This window comes from Mus caroli, unplaced genomic scaffold (genome assembly GCF_978045245.1).
Source record: "Mus caroli unplaced genomic scaffold, Mus_caroli_1 scaffold_2, whole genome shotgun sequence".
Classification (NCBI taxonomy): domain Eukaryota; kingdom Metazoa; phylum Chordata; class Mammalia; order Rodentia; family Muridae; genus Mus; species Mus caroli.
This window is the reverse complement of record NW_028227257.1, coordinates 125,927,583-125,949,777: the sequence shown is the minus strand read 5'-3', so window position 1 is coordinate 125,949,777 and position 22,195 is coordinate 125,927,583. Positions and strand designations below refer to the sequence as shown.

The 22,195-nt window shown below is 36.5% G+C and overlaps 1 protein-coding gene across 5 annotated transcripts in view; it reads left to right on the top strand.

The window, feature by feature from the left end:
• The window catches only part of Galnt13 (polypeptide N-acetylgalactosaminyltransferase 13), a 692,094-nt gene that overhangs the window by 392,793 nt on the left and 277,106 nt on the right, over positions 1-22,195 (top strand). The gene's annotated exons all lie outside the window — the stretch shown is intronic.

Here is a 22,195-nt window from a genome sequence, read left to right as displayed (position 1 = left end):
AAAATGACCCTGAGATTCTACCTTACAACAATCAGGATGGCTGCTAGTTCTTCTTAACAGGTGAACTACTTATAAACTTTGTGTTTATTAGTAAATTTTGACCCACTAACCCCTGGATTATTCCCACAGAAGAGAGGCTTTTTACAGGGAGATAAAAGAAATATATATGGTTGTACAAAAACCATAGTTGTAGTGTTTCTTTTTAAAATTCATGAGCTTGTCACAATGGAAAGAGTATAAAACTTAGTCACACAATACCCTAGGACTTCTTACCATTTTCATCTCACATGAATGAAAACTTATTTTTAAGCTATTGACATCATAGTAATAACTATTGTGAGAGAATACAACAGCTATTTCTTCAGTATAAATAGGAGCTGAAACATTCAATATGTTATTTTTTGCTTGATATATTGTCAGTATATACGCCAAAGGTATACATGCCCCATTTCTTTAAATATTTCATAATAATAAGAAAACACATCTCAGGCCATTTAGGCACTGTGTCCTCTTGTTTCCACACCCAAAAACCATTCAGATTTCTGATTATATGAATGTATCAGAATTATAGAACAAAATGGTAGTATAGGACTTCTACACTTAAAAGCACTAACTCATGAACTCTATTTATTTTTTCCTCTTTGCTAGCTTAGAACTTTCCTTGCAAGACCATGTACCATGATGTCTTTATAGACATGGTTTTCCAGAAAGGAAACTGGGTTAATTCTCATGGGAGTAAATCCCAGTTCTAGCATCAAGGGATTAACTCATCTGGAAAGTAATGGAAAGGTGTTAGAATGGGGAAATAGAAACTAATCTTCACTGGGCAATGGTGGCGCACACCTTTAATCCCAGCACTTGGGAGGCAGAGGCAGGTGGATTTCTGAGTTCAAGCCCAGCCTGGTCTACAAAGTTAGTTCCAGGACAGCTAGGGGCCAGGGCTATACAGAAAAACCCTCTCGAAAAAAAAAAAAAAATGAAAGAAAGAAACTAATCTTCCCACTGTGTCTGCTATTCAGGGAAAACAGGAAGAAAAGGAGATCAGGTGAACATGTGTTCTTTCTTCGTGCAAGAATTAGTTCTGCAATTCTCAGTCCTTGGTTTGGGTTGGTTGAGCAAGGGACATATTATATGTCAATAGGTGTTATGGGTGTCAGCAGAAAAGAGACATACAGAAAGTTTAAAGCCTTTTTTATTCAAAATGGATTTAAGGACAATGTAAAATCATGGCTCTTTTATAAAACTTAAGGCTTAAGGTATTTTTCTAAATCTAGTTGAGAATTTTCATGTTATAGAAAAAGAAAAATTACTTCAATTAACTATATCGTTTCTATTAGGTGAACATTGCAGTTCTTATTTCAATTATTTTAAGGTAGAGTCTAGAGTATCCTTAGTATTCATAATAATAACCATAAGATCGGATTGTATTGCAACTTTAAATATTATTGTAAGGAGCCAGAGAGATTGCTCCATGGTTACGGTCACTTATTATTCTTCTAGAAGACCTGATTCTATGTCTCAGTCCCCAGTCACAATCAGGCAGCCCACAGTCATCTATAACTCCAACTCTAGCCTCCTCTGGCACTCCCCCCATACATGTGCACATACCTACACACAGATACATACACACATGCATACAAATATACATATACACACATATACACAAATAATAGTACTTTAAAGAAGTAACCCATTACTTTCACAATTTCTGTTATCATTTATTTTACATAAATGTAAACCTGAAAATGAACAATGAAGATAAATAAACATATACCATGTCTTAGAGTGGTCCATATATTAGCTATTAGTAACAAATAAACCCTGATAAGAAGATACCTCAGCTGTGTGGGAAGGATAAAATTTGTTTTCTATTTTTACTGTGTAATTGGGTATCCAAAACGGATCTACTTTGATAAAATTTATTATTTCATTTTTAATAAAGTATTTGTAAATCATCTCATTACAAGTTGTGATGTTTACCACCAACAATACCAGTCTTCAGTAATAAAAGCTGGCCTTAAGTAGTATAATTCTGGCATGAAAAATAGATATACTTAACAGTTTGATATTGCAGGCACTGAGGCATGATATTTTATGTCATGTTTAGCATAACAATTGAGCCCAAGTTCACTTGTAAGGTTTTAATAATAGGAGGGGATGATACATGGAAATTGCTTTGTCAGGTTATTTGATGTAATTTGGAAAATATTCAGAAGTGTGATATGTTTGAAAATCTTGTATATAAAAATGTTTACATTATTTTTATATTAGATATATAATATGATGTATGTTGATATACTACCATATATTTTTATTTTGTGTGTGTTAAACTTGAAGACAGAGATAAGTAGCATAAAAGACCTCCTTTATAAATCATTGAAAAGTGGATGAGGAGATTGTTCAGCAGTTGAGAGCACCGGCTGCTCTTCCAGAGGACCTGAGTTCAATTTCCAGTAGACACATGGTGAATCATGACCACGCATAAAGGGATCTGATGCTCTCTTTGGGCATATAGGTGTATATGTGGTATAGAGTATTCATATATATTAAATAAATACATACATAAATTAATACATAAAATTAATTTTACATAAAATTAATACATAATACATAAAATTAAAATATAAATTAAATAATGAAGCCACCTCATCACAGGACAATAGTTACATGAGTAAACAGCTAATTATTTGGGTCAAGAGGCAAATCTTAGATAAATTGTCCATTTTTTCATATTCCTAGTGTTCCATACATCAGTGGTATGTAAGATTATGTCATCACACATGTTTATTGATGTATGGAAAATAAGTGAAAACAAATGTATTTAATTGTATATGTAATATATTTTGTGTTAAGTAAAAATGTTGAAGTTAGATTCAATCTGTACTTAGTATGTTGACAAATAAGGAAGATTTGTGTTAAGACCATAATAATGAAAAAAAAAAATTAGAATGTGAACAGTGGATTTCACCTGGTAAAAGATGCTAGAAAATGGTTTTTTAAAAAATAGAAAAGCAAAGAAATGCTCAAGTAAAGAATTAGCCTTCGCTGATATGGAAACAGTATAAATTTTTATAATTGAACACAGTGGCAGTGAAGCATGGAAACAATATAGGTAAGTTAAATGAAATAGAAATTATGGACAGAAAAAATATGATTAAAATTGAAGCTTGCTTAATGAGAATAATAATAAAGCCTTGCTACACAGAATGACTACTGCTATAGCAACCAGTTAATAGGTATGTTCAGAACCATATCTTACATCTCATAGAACTGTAAATGCCGTGTCAATCAGAAGTGAAACAAAACAAAACAAAACAAACAAGCAAAAAACAACAAAAGCAAAACTGACAATACTAAATTCTCCTTGGCAAGGATCAACAGAAATATTCATTCTCTGGTCACTGTATATAAACACTAAGAGAAAATATTGGTATATTTGAATATAGAAAATAAGAGACTTCTACACAGCCCGTAAAGTAAACATAAGTATCTAAGAGTCTTCAAAATGAGATCTGGAGTGATGGCTGAGCACTTAAGGGAACATGCTGATATTGTCTAGTATCCAATCCATATTTGTTTCCTGGATTCACCTGGTGACACTGAGTGTTAATCCTTTTGGGACAGTTTAATTCTGTAATCTGAAGGCACTGTTTCTGTATGCTTTACATTCAGATATGCAGACAAAACACCCATACACAAAAATGTCTTTAAAAAAAGATTATCAAGAAAATATGAATCTCTTTAGGGACTGTTCCAGTTTTTTTGTTTTGTTTTGTTCATTTTAGTTTTGAGTTTTGAGAACAATACTTAAAATATTGTGGAGACTTTTCTGCCCTCCTCTGAATGACTCCACCTTCTTAGTGGTTTAATTACATGCACAGTCTATTCATATGAAAGAAGAAACACATGACATACACTGGATAATTATTAGAGCACACAGGAGAATATACCTTGAAGAGTAAATTGAAAATACCTTGGTGCCTTGATCTCCACCATGGAGCGTATGGGTAATTTCTTGAGAAACTTGAGAAACGGTACAACTATAAAGTAGTCTATAGATCACAAGAGATGATGTCATGAGAAATCTTTCTTGAAGGAACCTTGAGATGGCCAGTATTACCACTGTAGAGCGTGATGGCTCAAGGGTCTCTAGTAGCAAGCTCTGCTAGAAACAGGCCAATCTCAATGGGACGGAGACAAGTATAGAGTGGAGGGTTGTCAACAGTCACAGGATTTTCTGGTATCACACTATTATCTGAATTTCTTCTGTTTAAATCAAGATATGATCAACTTATATCACAATGAAATTGTCAGTAGGAATCCAGAACCCTCAGGACTAGTTTCTTTATATACTGATTCTCTGATAGCTTTAAACAAACAAACAAACAAACAAACAAACAAGAAAACTGCTTCCTGTTCTTTTCACAGTTGCTTAGAGATGAACTGTGGATACTCTCTCAAGTTAGAGATGTAGTCATGAAGCCACCAATGTAACGCATCTTAGAATGGCCTGAGTTTAGGGCACAATAGGAAAGTGATTGAGGTTACACAGAAACAGTATATTTAGCCTGGAAATATGAACGTCACTCATTATTTTTTAGCTAAATTATTTATTCACTTTACATCCCAATATTAGCCTCTCTCAAGCCAGCCCAGCTAGGGGAACAGGAATCACTCCACAAGCAGGCAGACAACAGACTAGGGACAGCCCTGTCTCCAATTGTTGAGGAACCCACATGAAGACCAAACTGTGTATCTGTTACATATGTGCTGAGCTCCATGTAATGTTTGGCTTTGGGTCTCTGTATCTCTTTCCATTGGCTATTTAGTGAAACCTCTCAGAGGACAGTTGTGCTAGGATCCTGTAGGCAGTCAAGAGATTTGACTTAGGACTTAGGTGGATAGAGGGAGGGAAATGGGTGGAAGAGGGGACAGGAAGGGGAGGTGAAGATAAGATGTAAGAAGAATAGGTGGGGTGGGGAGAATGGATACTATAGTGAGAGGGGAAGAAAAGCTAAGAAATATCAGAGACCAGGGATGGAGGGAGGCCCCTTAGCGTCTATGGGGCAACTCTAGCTGAGGCACCTAGCTGAGGATATGGATCCTGAATTGGCCACTTTCTTTAACCAGGAAGGAATCCTAGTGGAAGAATAACTGTCCTGCAGGTGTCATGTGACTTATGACATCCTGATCTGCCTTTTGGCAAAGTTTCTCTTCTCCCCTCACCTCTTAACTCTCTCAGCTCTCCATCTGGTTGTTAGATTTTAAATGTCGTTCCTCCATCTAGTCAATGATGGTATACTGTCTTATTTACTTTTATTTTTTTCCCCTTAACATCTAAGCTGTGTTAGGTAGGAAGTCACTGCTCTGTTGTTCATTCACATCATTTCATAATTTAGTTGTTGTTGTTGTTGTTTTTGTTTTTCGAGACAGGGTTTCTCTGTGTAGCCCTGGCTGTCCTGGAACTCACTCTGTAGACTAGGCTGGCCTCGAACTCAGAAATCCACCTGCCTCTGCCTCCCAAGTGCTGGGACTAAAGGCATGAGCCACCACTGCCCAGTGATTTCTTATTTTATGGCAGTCAGTACCTACAAGCTGATGCCTGCTTCAACAACTGTTGGATAAAGGAAGTATTCCTCTGAAAGGCATGCTTTCTCCCTCCTTCCCCAGCCCCCAGGGTTATCCCAGTGTTTAGTGACACAGTGATGACTTGTTTCCTCAAAGGAGAATCCTATCTGTTCTTCATAGTTCAAATACTTCGTGTCTTCTTAATCATCAATTTTCCATCAATGCTCTTTTTCTGAATAATAGATTACTTTTCTTTGTTGGTTTGTTTGTTTTTTTGTTTACATTGTCTCTGCTATTATTTTTAGTACTAAATTAATTTAAAAAATAGACTATGGATATTTATTAAAGAAGCTTCATCGGCACCAAATCCTTTATAAAGCCAATTCTCATGAGTTTGTATCTTATTAGGAAACCTCTCTTTTGTGACTTTATAAAGCCAATTCTCATGTGTTTGTATCTTGTTAGGAAACCTCTTTTTTTGTGATTTTAGTCAACACCCCTAGAGAACTTTTTCTTCACCAGTGGAATGGTGAATTAACCAAAAAACATTCATTTTTTTTAGATCGATTTATTTCAATTTTCAAATTAATGTAAGACAACTATATCAATAAACAATTAAAACATAGAGATAATGAACTCTCTATATACACATGTTAAATGGATATTGTATTCTAAATGTTGGCATAAAGGCTTCACATACATTAACTCATTTTACCCTCCCTGCTCTCTAAGTTAGATGCTGTTTTTCTTCCTCTTTTATAGCTATGTAAACTAATACGTGGCAAATTAAAAGTATAAGCATCCTGACTCTGAGTTTATACTGCTCCATGGCTTCAGAGTACCTATTGGGTTATAATAGCCTTTCAGTATGAAAGACTTGTTTCATTTGTCTTTCCAGACCTTGAGAGATTCTAGGCACCAAGGTTTGATAGTTATTTAACAGGTTGAGATTTCAAATTGATTGTTGACCTAGTCATTACTGAAGGAAATACATAATATTCAAGTCCTATATATTTCCTTAAGAAAATAGAAACAAAAAAATTGTTGTTTTATTACATGTGCTATTTAATTAACATTTAATACAACATTGTTACTAGAAAGGATTCTGGTACTAAGTGAAAAGATACAACTAAGTAAATTCCCATCAGTTGAGAGAAATAGAAACAATTTTTCTCTCTCTTTTTTTAGTTTTTTTTATTAGATATTTCCTTCATTTACATTTCAAATGCTATCCCGAAAATCCCCTATACCCTCCCCCGACCCCCAGCCCTGCTTGCCAACCCACACACTCCTGCTTTCTGGCTCTGGAATTCCCCTGTACTGGGGCATATAATCTTCCTAAGACAAGGGCCTCTCCTCCCAGTGATGGCCGATTAGGCCATCTTTTGCTACATATGCAGCTAGAGACACAAGTTCTGGGGGTACTGGTTAGTTCATATTGTTTTTCCTCCTATCAGGTTGCAGACCCCTTCTGCTCCATGGGTACTTTCTCTAGCTCCTCCATTGGGGGCCCTGTGTTCCATTGAATAGATGACTGTGAGCATTCACTTCTGTATTTGCCAGGCACTGGCATAGCCTCACAAAAGACAGCTATATCAGGGTCCTGTAAGCAAAATCTTGCTGGCATATGCAATAGTGTCTAGGTTTGGTGGTTGTTTATGGGATGGATTCCTGGGTGAGGCAATCTCTGGATGGTCCTTCGATCTGTCCCAGATCCAAACTTTGTCTCTGTATCTTCCTCCATGTGTATTTTGTTCCTCTCTTAGGCAAATGGATCGATCTGGAAGAGATCATCCTGAGTGAAGTAACCTAATAACAAAAGAAATCACATGATATGTACTCACTGATAAGTGGATATTAGCCCAGAAACTTAGAATACCCAAAAGAGAATTTGCAAAACACATGAAAATCAAGAAGACCTAAGACCAAAGTGTGGATACTTCCTTCCTCCTTACAATGGGGAACAAAATACCCATGGAGGGAGTGGTGATAGAAACAACTTTTGAAATCTAATGTCCTTGTTTTTGAAGCCCAGCTTTACCACTGAGAAGCAAGTTGTGTACGAGTTTTAACGTTAAGTTACTTAGTTAACAAATAGGAGTTCTGTATCAAGAACAGGATTAGGATTATCAGATCAGTTGCCTGCAAACCACTAGAAAAGGCTGTTAATGAAAATCTGATTCCATGTTCATGTACTAGAGAACTTCTGTTTCTCAGACAGTCATCTTGTATTGTCAAAGACAGCCCTTCATGAGGATTTATAGAGCTGGAATATCTAACCTTAAATGATATGATACAGATCTTTCAATGCAAATATAGTATCATTGATAGAAAAATATGTGACACTACTTTTCAGAATTTCTAGACAGTATGAAAGTCTTGAACTCATAATCAACCATGTTGCTCACATAATGTATTTATTGTCCTTTGAAGAGACCTGTTTGCCCATTTCAGTATCCCTTCCTAGAATAAAGGAGACAGTTTGAGTTTGCAGCATAAACAAATATTTACTTCAAAATTTTAAAACATGAAAATAATTTATACAGGATGTTGATGAAATTACACTTTTATTGTATTTCAGATAGCCTAAAAGTCATCGAAGTATCCAGTGTCAGGTTCAAATGAGATTATCCATTTAAACCACATATACAGTGGTTGCTATGTAATTAGGAGAATTACTATCATCTCTTGCATTATGTGTTTATTGAATGAGATATGGTTAAGGATAGTGTGGTCTTACCTTAGCTAAAACTTTCAAGACTTGATACTCAGGCAGGCACTTTAGAACAAGTAGACAACATGGGTCTATTCAGAGAGAAGCCATATGAGCTATTACACAGTAGATTATGTATATTTACAGGGAGACAAGCAGTAAACTATTCGGCAGACAGGCAGACATGAGCTCCTTGATTCTTTAAGCAGACAACATTGAGCTGAAATTAAAGAAGTGAGCATGAAAATCTAAGAGTAGGAAACCAGAGGAAGACAGAGAAATTTGGAATGAAATGAAATATATGATATAGAAGGTCTTAAAAGAAAGAGAAATGGTGCCCTTTGCAGTATAGCATGTTGAATTTCTACTGGGCAAGCAGAAAAGTTTTGAGTCCTGGATGGTCTGTGAAAGATGTGTTTGAGGTAGGGAGATAGGAAAATGTAGCTACAGGAGCTAAGAGAAAATTAGAAATGGGAAAAACCATTTTAATTGTCAAAATCCTATCAGAAAGAAAGTCAGTTTGAGCAATTTTATGTTAAGTTTTATAATCTAAGACTCATATGACCATATAGTACATTCTTAATATTCATTTATGATTGAATTGCATGTCCTCAAACGTCTTGCATATGTGTTATGACAATTTTACTGAACTGAAGCGATTACAACATTGGCATTTAGAGGGTATACACACAGGTACCCAATTAAAACAGGACCTTAGTCTTTCAAGGCACAGAGTTTTCTCAGTATGGCTCTAAAGGGGATGCATTAGAACAGAATAACTTGTGAATCTTTTTTTAGCTTTCTCATTTCCATATGATTTACCTAATTACTTTTTTGGCTTTAGTTACTTGAGAAAATATCAAGGGAAGATTCACAAAATTGTAAAAAAGTATATTTGTATGCCCCTAGTTCAAATTATAATAACAGAGAAGTATGACTGGTAAGTTGCTCTCATGCCTTTTATAATAACCTGCCTAATCATTAAGTTTTAATTTATGTATTTCCTTATCAGATATATTTTTGTGGCATATAGAGTGACAGATACTGGAGTGGCTGATGGAAACAAATGGAATTTCCTCTTTTGATCTTTTTTTTTAAGACTCCCCTACTTCATGAGATGTTAGATTTATTATGAAAGAGTAATAAGTAAAAATGTTGAGATATATGAGATGTGGAGCAGGAAGAGGTTAAATAACTTTAAAGAGAAAGGGAAGAAATTCTCCCTTCTCTATTTTTGTTCCCTACAGCACACAGTCTAGAGAGTGTCCTAAGGTTAGGAGGGCAATTTATGCAACTAAATCCAAGAAGAGACAAGAAGTAAGAAAATTGTGGAGTAACATCTTGGCCAAAGGCACTCTTTCCTATCACCACCAATATGTATAAGAAAACAGAGGAAGCAAAGGTGGATCCAAAAGCAGGCTGGCTAGAGATAATAAAATGTGAACCTGTATTTTAAATACACATAAAGCTTGGTTTACATAAATTTTAAGGGACTCAGTCAGTTTTGACAAAATCGTCTGATTTTTGACAACTTTAACAAACAATACACATAAAGCAAAGTGTAGAAATATATGCAAAATAAAATACTGTATTTTAACTTAGGGCCCCAAGCTGTTCAAGACTGTGCAGGAACTATTTTCTCATTGCCCAAATTTGATTTACATGGATGCATTGGGATATGGCATAAATTCTGTCTGTGGTTATTCTTATTGGGGAATGGAAGCCACATGTAATTCTGCAAATCTCATAGATCTTAAAAATAAGAAATATATAGAAGGATTTTGTTACAAGTCTTCAGTTTAATTGCTATTATTAATCTTCTTTATTTGAGGCAGTAAAAGGTAACCACTGGCTCAGTGAGCAGCCTGCCAGCAAGCCAAGCACACCATAGTGTTGACAGCCTTTGTTGGGAGTCCTAGATGGATTGTTTCTGACTAAACCACTGTGTAATTATGGCTCCTTTGTGATTTCACATTCTCATCTTACAGTCGATTTTTCTTCCTTTGATGTATCATGTTGTGTTGAGTAGCTTATCTGAAAACATCAATATGCCTTTGAAAAGGAGAAAATCAAATTGTAACAGTTTATGTTCTCCTAATGTGTGCATAGCCAAGGGGAGAGATACAAATAGGTACACTGTTTCACACATTTCCAGATTGCAGCTGTTTGAAGCATCCCTGTACTCCCATATTCCCTCCAATGTAGTGCAACTGTATTTTCTTTTGTATTTATACATCTCCCAACAAAAGGTAGGGGATTGAACCTTACTGTACATCTAAATGACATATACATAACAGGTAAAGGACCTAAGACTCTTTTACTCCTCAGATCTACAGCTGTACAAAAGAGTTTCAAAACAAATTAACTACACACATTTCATTTTCAATTAATTTTAAGGCAAAGAGGAGGTTTCATTTGTTTTAATACGTCTGTGAGTAAAAGAATTTAAGGATATAGTTGTCAGTTTCGATTTCACAAAATATATGTCTAAATATAGTGTTTTGATTTAGTTGTGGAAATTTTGTTAATGTATTCAAGTTATTTTGATCTTATCTACACAATTACCTTTCCGTTGTTACCCCTGTGAATATCTTTTCCCCAAGTTCATTATTTTTATTATTATCATTATTATTATTATTTCATTGTTCATTATTTATTTCATTGTCATTATTATCCCTATGACTCCAATTAGTGTTGTCCATATGTGCCTGGTACCACATCATCCTCTGGGAAATAAGATCTGCTGATGCTAGATCTCTGAAGCAAATCAACTCTGCCTCCCTCAGAGGTCATAAACTGCTGACAGCATTTTAGCCAAGGGTAAGACATTGGAAGCATTTCCTTCATCTCTGCTAGAATTTTTCCTGGCTTTATCTTGTACCGTTTTTCTGCCAGCAGCCACAGCTGTTGTGAGTTAATGTGCATATCAGCCAGGTCATATCCAGAAAACAGCATTTCATGACTGTCTTCCTCATCCACCAGCTCTTACATTCTTTCTTCACCTTCTTTCACAATGTTTCCTGAGCCTTTGAAAGGTTGTTAGAAATAATCTCTTCACATCTGAGCACTCGTCGTCAGTTAGCATTTTGTACAATTCTAAATCTCTGCATGAGATACTACTTAGTGTAAGAAGAGTGTTTTTGAACAAAGTTGAGAGAAACACAAGTTCATGGCTATAGATCGAGATACTGAGCAGTTATGTTGAGAATATCATCATCTAGCAAAAGAACATGATTAGCCTCATCCATAAGGTCGATGATCTAACCATTCATAGTCTCTTAGCAAGATTTAAATTACCAGACATGAATTTACTCCTATGAATGAGAATTGATCATGATCTTCCCCATGGTTGTCATACCATTACTGTACCAGTGGATACAACTTAGCTGTTGGGTCAGTATTATACTATATAGCATCTAGTTTGGGGCAAGACAATTAATGCCTTTATTTTTTCCCAAAGCAATATGCATAGAACCTTCTAGCATTATGAAAACTAACCATCACAGAAAGAGTTTCTTGGTCAACTTTTAATTAATATCTCTGTGCTTGCAACCAAAGTATTTGTGTCCAGGAATCTCAAATGCCTATATTTTAATGCTCAGTATAGATGTTTTTATATCTCATTACCCATGTATGACCACATCACTATTTTAATCAGCATCTCTGTGGCAGAAAGTAATACAACAACATTTTTCAAAATCATGATAAGGGTATTGCAACATTGGTTGAATATGATTAAGGGTCATAGACACAGTCTTAAAATTATTCAAAAGAATCATTTGGTCACTGGTTCAGTTTTGGCTCAAAGAGTAACCTGTATATAAAAACAAAACAAACAAAACAAAGAAAAAATTTTAAAGAAGTGAGCTTTAACTTCCTTGCCAGCATTCTGTAAGTTTATCATCTGACAGTTCTGTATCTATATGAAATGTTTACATGACTATGTTTATGATTTCACCTGGGAACCAGAGTCCATGCTCTGCCTATAGACATTAAAAAACTTATAGTGTAGCCTTTAATTTTTATCATTAATATGAACTACATAAACAATGGTTACAAAAGAAGTCAAATTTTAATAATTCTATTCGAACAATTATAAAAAAATGACAATATTGATTTGTGGAATATTGCTTAAAATGTATTAGCATTTATAATTATTTACTTATTTATTTGCATATTTATTTATTTTTCTTTTTTATTATTATTTTTAATTGGATATTTTATTTATTTACATTTCAAATGTTATCCTCTTTCCCAGTTTCCATCTGCAAACTCCCTATCCCATCCCCCCCCCAACCCTGTTTCTATGAGGGTGCTCTCCCACCCACCTACCTACTAAGACAGTTGATTTTCCCTGTGTTAATATTGAACTGAAGGCCTCATTAAGTGCATGTAAAAGACACCCCAGTTCCTAAAAGATAAGTTTAAATGTTTAAGTCTACTAAAGTAGCCCTAGGGAAATGGCTATTTCTCATTTCATGTGAACATTCATAATTCAGTTTAATACTAGGTCTATTTTATGTAACTTCTCTTTTCTTTTTTTCTGATTAAAAATAGAAATTAGCCCTCAAGGCAGTGTCAGGGCTGAGCTATTCTCTTGGCATTAGTCTCAAGATGTACCAATCATTGATTGGACACTTCCACATTATGACACCACCTTTAACCCAATACACCTTGTAGGCAGACAAATTATACATTCAAGTTTATGTGGCCGGGTTGGTGTCCCTATTCCCCCACTAGAAGTCTTTCCTAGTTACAGGAGATGGTCAGTTCAGCTCTATATCACTTATTGCTAATTGCTAGAAGTCTTAAATGCTAGGGTTACCAGAAGATGGATAGTCCAGAGACCAAAAATAGAACAAACAGAACTTTAAAAAAATCAATGAAATGATTCCTAATGATACTCTGCTAAATGCACAGGTCGGTATCTAGCTCAGTTGTCATCAGAGAGACTTCATCCAGCAACTGATGGGAACAGATACAGATACCCACAGCCAAATACTAGGCAGAGTTCAGGGAATCTAGAAAAAGATGAGGAGGAAGGATAATAGGAGCCAGAGGTTTCAAGGCCACCACAAGAATACCCACAAAATCGACTAAGTTGGGTCGATGGGACCCTCCCACAGAATGAATGGATGAGCCTCCATGGGACTGACCTATGCCCTCTTCGTATATGTTACAGTTGTGTAGCTTGTTCTTCTTGTGGGACTCCTAATATGAGAGCAGGGACCATCTCTGATTCTTTTGCCAGATGTTGGAGCCATTTTCTTCCCACTTGGTTGCCTCATCAATGCTTAATATGAGGGGATGTACCTAGTTTACTACAACTTGATATGCCCTGTTTGATTCTCATGGGGGGACTGCATTTTATAAACAGAAACAAAGGAGAAGTGGATGATGAGGGCAGAGGTAGCAGAGCATACAGTAGGTGATGGTGAGGAACTGGGAGGAGAGGAGAGAGGGAAACTGCATTCAGGATGTAAAATAAACAAACAAACAAACAAACAAACATTAGCAATATTTTTCTAACCAGTATCACTTAAAACTTGATTAACGGTCTCTTTTCCCAGTCAGGGAAGCCTCTCTTCTTGCTAGGCAGTGGTGGCACACGCCTTTAATACCAGCACTTGGGAGGCAGAGGCTAGCAGATTTCTGAGTTCGAGGCAAGCCTGGTCTACAGAGTGAGTTCCAGGACAGCCAGGGCTACACAGAGAAACCCTGTCTCGAAAACAAAACAAAACAACAACAAAAAAGCAAAACAAAACAAAACTTGATTAAACATGTAAGATAGTATGAGAAAGATCTTATTCTCACAATTAGATTACAATAAACTGCTTTCTATTCATTTCACAATGCTTTTTTTTCTTTAATTGAAAAGAGTATTTTTTTTTAAAAAATATACCGATTACATTTTCCCTACCTTTATTTTTCCCAGTATCTTCATAGCTTTCCTTCCATCAGACTAAGTCCCTTTCTATCTCTCAGAAAACAAAAGATAAATAAATAAATAAAATTTCTAAAGAATAATAATATAATATAATGAGACAAAAAGTAACACAGAAAGGTTAGACAAGAAAATGACCAACAGTAAAAGAGTGCAAATGAAGGCAGAAGAATCAGAGAAGCATGCTTTTGCCCTCTAAGGAATTCCATAAATCACCGAACTGGAAACCATAACACATACGCAAGGTCTGGTGCAGAGCCAGTTGAGCCCTGTGCTTGCTGCCTCTATCTCTGCAACTTTCTATGAGCTTTGGCCATCTTTGTTTAAAGGGCCTTGATTATTTGCTGCCTTCCATCTTCTCTGGCTCTTAAACTCTTTTGCCTCTTCCTCCAAAAATTCTGTGAGTGATGAGGGGACAAATTTCATAAAGAAAAGGTCTCCCAATGTCTGCATAATATCTGCTGTGGGTCTCTGTACTTCTTCCCATCTGCTGCAGAAGAAAGCATCTTTTAAAGTGACTAAGTAAGACACTGATCTATGAGTATACCAAAATGTCATTAAGAGTCATTCTACTGCGAGATTTTTATTTTTTTTTAGTTGGGTATTTTCTTTATTTACACTTCAAATGTTATCCCCTTTCCCGGCTTCCCTCCCTCTCAGAAACATCCTATCACATCCTCCCTCCCCTCTGCTTCTGTGTTCTTCATCTATGGAGCCTTCATAGAACCAAGGACCTCTCCTTCCATTGATGCATGACAAGGTCATCCTTTGCTACATATGCAGCTGGAGCCATGTGTACTCCTGGGTTTTGACTTAGTCCCTGGGAGTTCTAGGAGGTGGGGCGGGGGTGTTGGTTGGTTGATACTGTTGTTCTTCCTATGGGGTTGCAAGCCCTTTCAACTCCTTCAGTCCTTTAACTAACTCCTCTATTGGGGACCCCATGCTCAGTCCAATGGTTGGCTCTAACATCTGCCTCTGTATTTATAAGATTTTGGCAGGGCCTCTCAGGAGACAGCCATGTCAGCCTCCTTTCAGCATGCACTTCTTGGCATCCACAATAGTATCCGGGTTTGGTAACTGTATATGGGATGAATCCCCAGGTGGGACAGTCTCTAGGTGGCCTTTCCTTTATTCTCTGCTCTACACTTTATGTCCATCATATTTGCTCCTGTGAGTATTTTGTTCTCCTTCTAAGAATAACAGAAGCACCCACACTTTGGACTTCCTTCTTATTGAGATTCATGTGGATTTGTTTTAAGGAATATCAGTTTTGAGTTTTACTGTAAGCCTTTGGGCTATCTAGTCTGAAGTTCTTTTTTTTTTTAATATTTTTTATTAGGTATTTTCCTCATTTACATTTCCAATGCTATCCCAAAAGTCCCCCATCCCCTCCCCTCCACTCTCTTACCCACCCACTCCCACTTCTTTGCCCTGGATTTCCCCTGTACTGTGACATATTAAGTTTGCAAGTCCAATGGGCCTCTCTTTCCAGTGATGGCTGACTAGGCCATCTTTTGATACATATGCAGCTAGAGTCAAGAGCTCTAGGGTACTGGTTAGTTCATATTGCTGTTCCACCTATAGGGTTGCAGATCCCTTTAGCTCCTTGGGTACTTTCTCTAGCTCCTCCATTGGGGGCCCTGTGATCCATCCAATAGCTGACTGTGAGCATCCACTTCTGTGTTTTCTAGGCCCCAGCATAGTCTCACAAGAGACAGCTATATCTGGGTCCTTTCAGCAAAATCTTGCTAGTGTATGCAATGGTGTCAGCATTTGGAAGCTGATTATGTGATGGATCCCTGGATATGGCACACTCTAGATGGTCCATCCTTTTGTCACATCTCCAAACTTTGTCTCTGTAAATCCTTCCATGGGTGTTTTCTTCCCAATTCTAAGAATGGGCAAAGTGTCCACACTTTGGTCTTCGTTCATCTTGAGTTTCATGCGTTTAGCAAATTGTATCTTATATCTCGGGTATCCTAAGTTTCTGGGCTAATATCCACTTATCAGTGAGTACATATTGTGTGAGTTCCTTTGTTATTGGGTTACCTCACTCAGGATGATGCCCTCCAGGTCCATCCATTTACCTAGGAATTTCATAAATTCATTCTTTTGAATAGCTGAGTAGTACTCCATTGTGTAAATGTACCACATTTTCTGTATCCATTCCTCTGTTGAGGGGCATCTGGGTTCTTTCCAGCTTCTGGCTATTATAAATAAGGCTGCTATGAACATAATGGAGCATGTGTCCTTCTTACCGGTTGGAACATCTTCTGGATATATGCCCAGGAGAGGTATTGAGGGATCCTCTGGTAGTACTATGTCCAATTTTCTGAGGAACCGCCAGACTGATTTCCAGAGTGGTTGTACAAGCTTGCAATCCCACCAACAATGGAGGAGTGTTCCTCTTTCTCGACTTCCTTGCCAGCATCTGCTGTCACCTGAATTTTTGATCTTAGCCATTCTGACTGGTGTGAGGTGGAATCTCAGTGTTGTTTTGTTTGGCATTTCCCTGATGATTAATGATGTTGAACATTTTTTCAGGTGCTTCTCTGCCATTCGGTATTCCTCAGGTGAGAATTCTTTGTTCAACTCTGAGCCCCATTTTTAATGGGGTTATTTGATTTTCTGGAGTCCACCGTCTTGAGTTCTTTATCACTCAAGCAATGCAGGGTATGAGTTCCAACTCTTGAAGTGGGACTTAACGCAAATATAATAACGATTGGTTATTCCAACAAGCTTTGTGCTGTTGTTTCCCTAATATATATTGCAGTCAGGATAGTATTGTGGATATATCATTTGAAAAATATTTTTATGGTTTTTGAAAAGTACCTATGTAACTCAGTGAACATTGACATTGTTTGCAATCCATCTACTATGATATGCCAAGCTTCATTCTGTGGGTATATGAAACAACATTCTCCACAGCCTTTGGTAAGATCTATGGTTTGGGGTGATTTCTAACCCATTTGTAAAATAGAAAAATTGAGGTGAGAAATGGTAAAATTACTATTCAGCTTTTATTATGAACACACACACACACAGAGGCACATACATGCACTCATGATTGTATTCCATGTATTAGGGACAGGATTCTATTGATTCTATAATGCAATACTCAACTAAACCTTATTTCTATTGGTTCCGTTTTTTGAATTATTAATAAAAAAAAAACAATTGAAAATTCTGCCAGCTTTAAAGACAAAATAAAATGTAAAGAAAACTTCAGTACTAAAGATGAATTTTACAGTGCTCATGTCCTTCCATATGAATACTTATTAAATATTGTGGATCTGAAATTACGCTGGGTGTTAGAATCTTCTGTCTGTTATGTCAGGGTGTGTTACTTGCCGTGGATACATAGGGGAATTTATTAGTGTTGTGAATCCTAGCTGCTCAGTTACAGTTTCAAGTAAGTTGCATGTGATCTGCTCTGTATATTAAAGGTGCAAATGGTAATATATTTCTTCATTTCTTCATGACTATTAGATTACTTAGCTTTACCACAAAAAAAAATCTATAGAAAATGCAGCAAGAATCAGGAAAAAATAAATTTCAGTTGATGAAGCAAAATATATCTTGGAGAAATGACTCTATTCCTGGGTTTTGCTAATCATCAATTGAGCATTTTGAGTAACCTTGCTTCTCGTATTAACCACGGACCAGCAGCATTGGCATCCCGTAGGATCTCATTAGAAATACAGAAGACTGGGCACATACAAATTCTACTGAAGCAGAAGAACAAAATCTCTATAAAATTTATGTGAGCCTTACTATTTAGAAAGCACTTCATATGAACCCTATGGGAAAGTATCAGTGATACTACTTACAGGAGAAATATTTGATTTCTGAGGTCTGAGCTCAGTTTTTGCCTCTAATAAATTAAATGACAAAAAAATAACAATTGAGAATTAATCTCAAAAGAAGTGAAGAAAACGTAAGACAGTACAAAATCAATGTTACTAATTCAAAAAGTAACTGTAATGTCATAGGAAGTGAATTTAAAGGTGTTGTCTTCTATACTCTATTGAATAGTTAAATAGATTATAAGAAGGAAAAGTTGTGTTGTAGTTCATTTGATAATGTTAATTTTCTTCCCTTGTAGTTACACAAAGTTCATGGTGTTTTATGTCATAGCTGAATGTTATGTTTATAAACTGCAGGTGCTACTAAAAGTTCTGTGTGTTATCATCTAATCAGAGAGCAAGGAATCACAACAGAATTTGTTTAAAGTTAATTGAAAATATATTTCAATTATATGAAACATCCCACCCAGAGTTTTCCCTTCCTCTGCTCCTCCTAGGTCCATCCTCATCACAACCAAATCCTATCTCCTTCCTTTCCAATCCATTTCTCCTCCATTTTCTTGTCAGAGAAGCAAATCTTTAAGAGAGGACAAAGCAAGACATAATAAAGCAAGACCAAAAAAAATTCATTAAAGGTTGGACAAAGAAACTTAATAAGAATAAAAGTATCTCAAGAGTAGACAAAAGAATGAGAAATACATCTGCTTCCACTGTTAGGAGTCCTATAGAAGCACCAAGCTAACAGTGAATACATATATGTATATGACATGGTATAGGTCATATTTGAGATGTCCATCTCTGTGAGGCCATGTGAGCCTGCTTAGTTGACTTAGTGGGTCATGTTCTCCTTGTGTCCTCCTTTTTTGGACCTTCATGCCTTTTTTGGATTCTCTCGCTTACCTGATAAAGACTTCCAATTTAAACTATCTCTTGGCATAATGTCCTACTGTAGGTCTCTGAACCCCCTCACATCTGCTGCTGCAGGAAACCTCTCTGATGACTACTGGATAAGGCACCAGTATATAAATACAGCAAAGCAACATTAGGAGTTATCCTGAACTTTTGTCCCCCGCCCGCAAGAACACACTCGGGACAACCGGAATCTTCTGCGGCAAAAGCTTTATTGCTTCTTCAGGAGGGAAGACCCTGACCCCAGAAAATGGAGTCGCTTATATAGCCCTCAGCCATGGTGTTTCAGCACCTGATATGGCATGTCAGCTCCTGATTTGTTGCTCGCCCATCACCCCACTATTACGCCCCGAGAATGGGCAGTGACTAGGAGTGAGTTCACTCTCACACCTTCGTAAAAGGCTTGTTTACTAGTTAGGCACAGCGGAGGCCAGCGCCATCTTATAATGGAGATTGCTCGCGGCACAGACGGCTCTCCACAGCAATTACTCGCGGCACGGGTCTCCACGAGGAGTCCCTTCATTTTTTTCCATTTGTGTTTAGTTAAGACCTAGGCCTCTGGGCTAGCCAGTCTCCACTTTCTGGCCCTTCAGGGAGTGTTGAAAAAGACCTCCATGTTCTGGAGTAGATCTCAAGTTAAACCAAACTTTTATTGGCCCATGTGTTCTGCACCACCATTTCCCCAACAAAACTTACAGGCAGGAACAATGGTGGGTAGAAGGATTTGTGGCTACCTGGAGGTCCTGGTTTTTCTTTCCATCACCTGCAGAATACCTTCTCATGCTGAAGAGACTAAAATGTATTGGTGAAGCTCAATGTCTACCCCAGCTTGACTTCTCTATATCCAATGAGCTGAGTAGATGTTGTCATCATCAGTGGAGGCCCCATTGCCAGTTTTTAGTGGCCAACATTTTGTCCTAACATGAGCCTGGATTATTTAAGGGTCACCATGGGAACTACTTAGCCAACAATTCAACTGTATGCAATCCACTTTCACCACTAGAAATCTTGCCTGACTACAAAAGATGATCAGTTGAGAGTTTCTGTTACTAAAAGTCCTCACTAGGACACCCTCATAGATTCTAGGAAGTTTACACTGCACAAATTGTCCACACTATCCCTAGACCACACCCCCAATTCCTGCTGTATCTTCCAAATTCTTTCCCTCCACCCGACCTGATTCCCTCTACTTCTATTCTTACCTGTCCCCAGTCTAACTGTAGAATCTATTCTATTTCTTCTTCCAAAGGGATTTAAGATTCCTTTATTGAGAATTCTTTTCTTAGATCTGTACACCTTTTTAATTGATTTTTTTTAATATTTAGGTTGTTTTGAGTACATTATATGGAACTTCTATGGGATGTAGAGTTGGTAAAAGTCTTTTCCCAGTGTTACAGAAAGTTCCATGATGTGCTGAGAAGAATGTATATTTTATTGTGTTTTGGTGGAGTGTTATGTAAATATCTTTGGTTTATAACATCAGTTAGCTCCAGAATGTCAGTGTCTGGATGACCTGATCATTGGTGAGGCGGGGTCAAAATGTATCCCATTATCAGTGTGTGAGGTCAATGTGTGACTTAAGCTGAAGTTGTTTTTCTTTTACAGAGGTAGATGTCCTTGTATTTGAGGTATAGATGTTAAGAATTAAAGTGCCATCATGGTGGATTCTTACCGTGATGTGTATGAAGTGTCCTTCCCTATTTTTTGATTATTTTTGGTTTGTCCATTTTGTTATTAAAATGGCTATACCCGTTTGTTTCTTAGGTCCATTTATTTGCAATATCTTTTTCCACTTCTTTACTCTGAGGTAATATATATCCTTAATATGGAGGCATGTTTCTTGAATGAAGCAAAGATGGTGGGTCCTGTTTTTTTTTTATCCATTCTGTTAATTTGTGTCTTTTTATTGGGGGAATTGAGACAATTGATATTGAGAGATACTAATTAACAATGATTATTAATTTCTGTTATTTTGTAGTAGTAGTAGTAGTAGTTGGTGGTGGTGGTGGTGGTGGTCGTGGGGGTGGTGGTGGTGGTAGTGGTATGTGTGTTTGTGTTTTCCTTCTTTTGTTTTTTCTGATGGGAGATTATTATTTCCTATATTTTCATGTGTGTAGTTAACTTCCTTGATTTAGATTTTTACTTTTAGCACCTTCTGTAAGACTGTATTTATAGCTAGATTTTTTTATATTTGACTTTTTAAAGGGATATCTTATTTTCTCCATGTATAGTGATTGAAACTTTTCCTGAATGTAGTAACTGGGCTGGCATCTGTGATGTCTTAGAATCTGGATCATATTAATACAAGCTCATCTGTCTTTTAGTGTCTTGACTGAGTTATCAGGTGTAATTCTAACAGGTTTGCCTTCATGTATTAGCTGTCAATACTCTTTATTTATTCTTCATGTTTAGTGTTTTGATTATTATGTGTTCTAGTTATTTTCTTTAATGGTCCAATCTATTTGGTGTTTCTGCACGTTTCTTGTACCTTTATAAACATCTCTTTCTTTAAATTAGAAGAATATTCTATGGATCTTTTGAAAATGCTTTCTAGACTTTGGATTGCGATTTTTCTCCTTCATCTATTCCTTATTCATAGGTTTGGTCTTTGCACATTGTCCCAGATTTACTGGTTGTTTTGTGTCAGATAGTTTTTATATTTTCTATTCTCTTTGAATGATGTTTGAATTTCTTGAATTGTATAGTCGGTGTCTAAGATTCTCTTTTATCTCTTGCACTGTGTTGGTGAAGCTTGTCTCTGTAGTTCCTGTTTACAAGCCTACATTTTTCATTTGCAGGATTCCCTCATTTTATGTTAACTTTTTTTGCTTCTGTTTTCATTTTCATATCTTGGATACATTTGTTTATTTCTTTAAATTTTTTTCTTATGATCAAATTCCTTAAATAATATCATACAATCAACCAATGCTATGATGGTTGATCACCATACCTCTAACAGATCACTCCGTAATTCATCTCCAAAACTAAAACATTTACATCCTGTGGTTAATGGCTGTTCCTCTATAGTAAGGAAAAAGAAGTGATGAACATATTCACTACATTTTAAATGAGTGACTGTAAATCCTCTGTCATACAGTATCTCATTATGATTGACTTTTTTCATTGTAGAAAGAATAGATGAATATAGAATTAGCATTAGTGATTTTTTTCAATGACAATATAAACTTAATGAAAATCATTTAAAATACTGGAGCTACACATCTACATTGCATTTTACTGTCTTCATTATTGTTG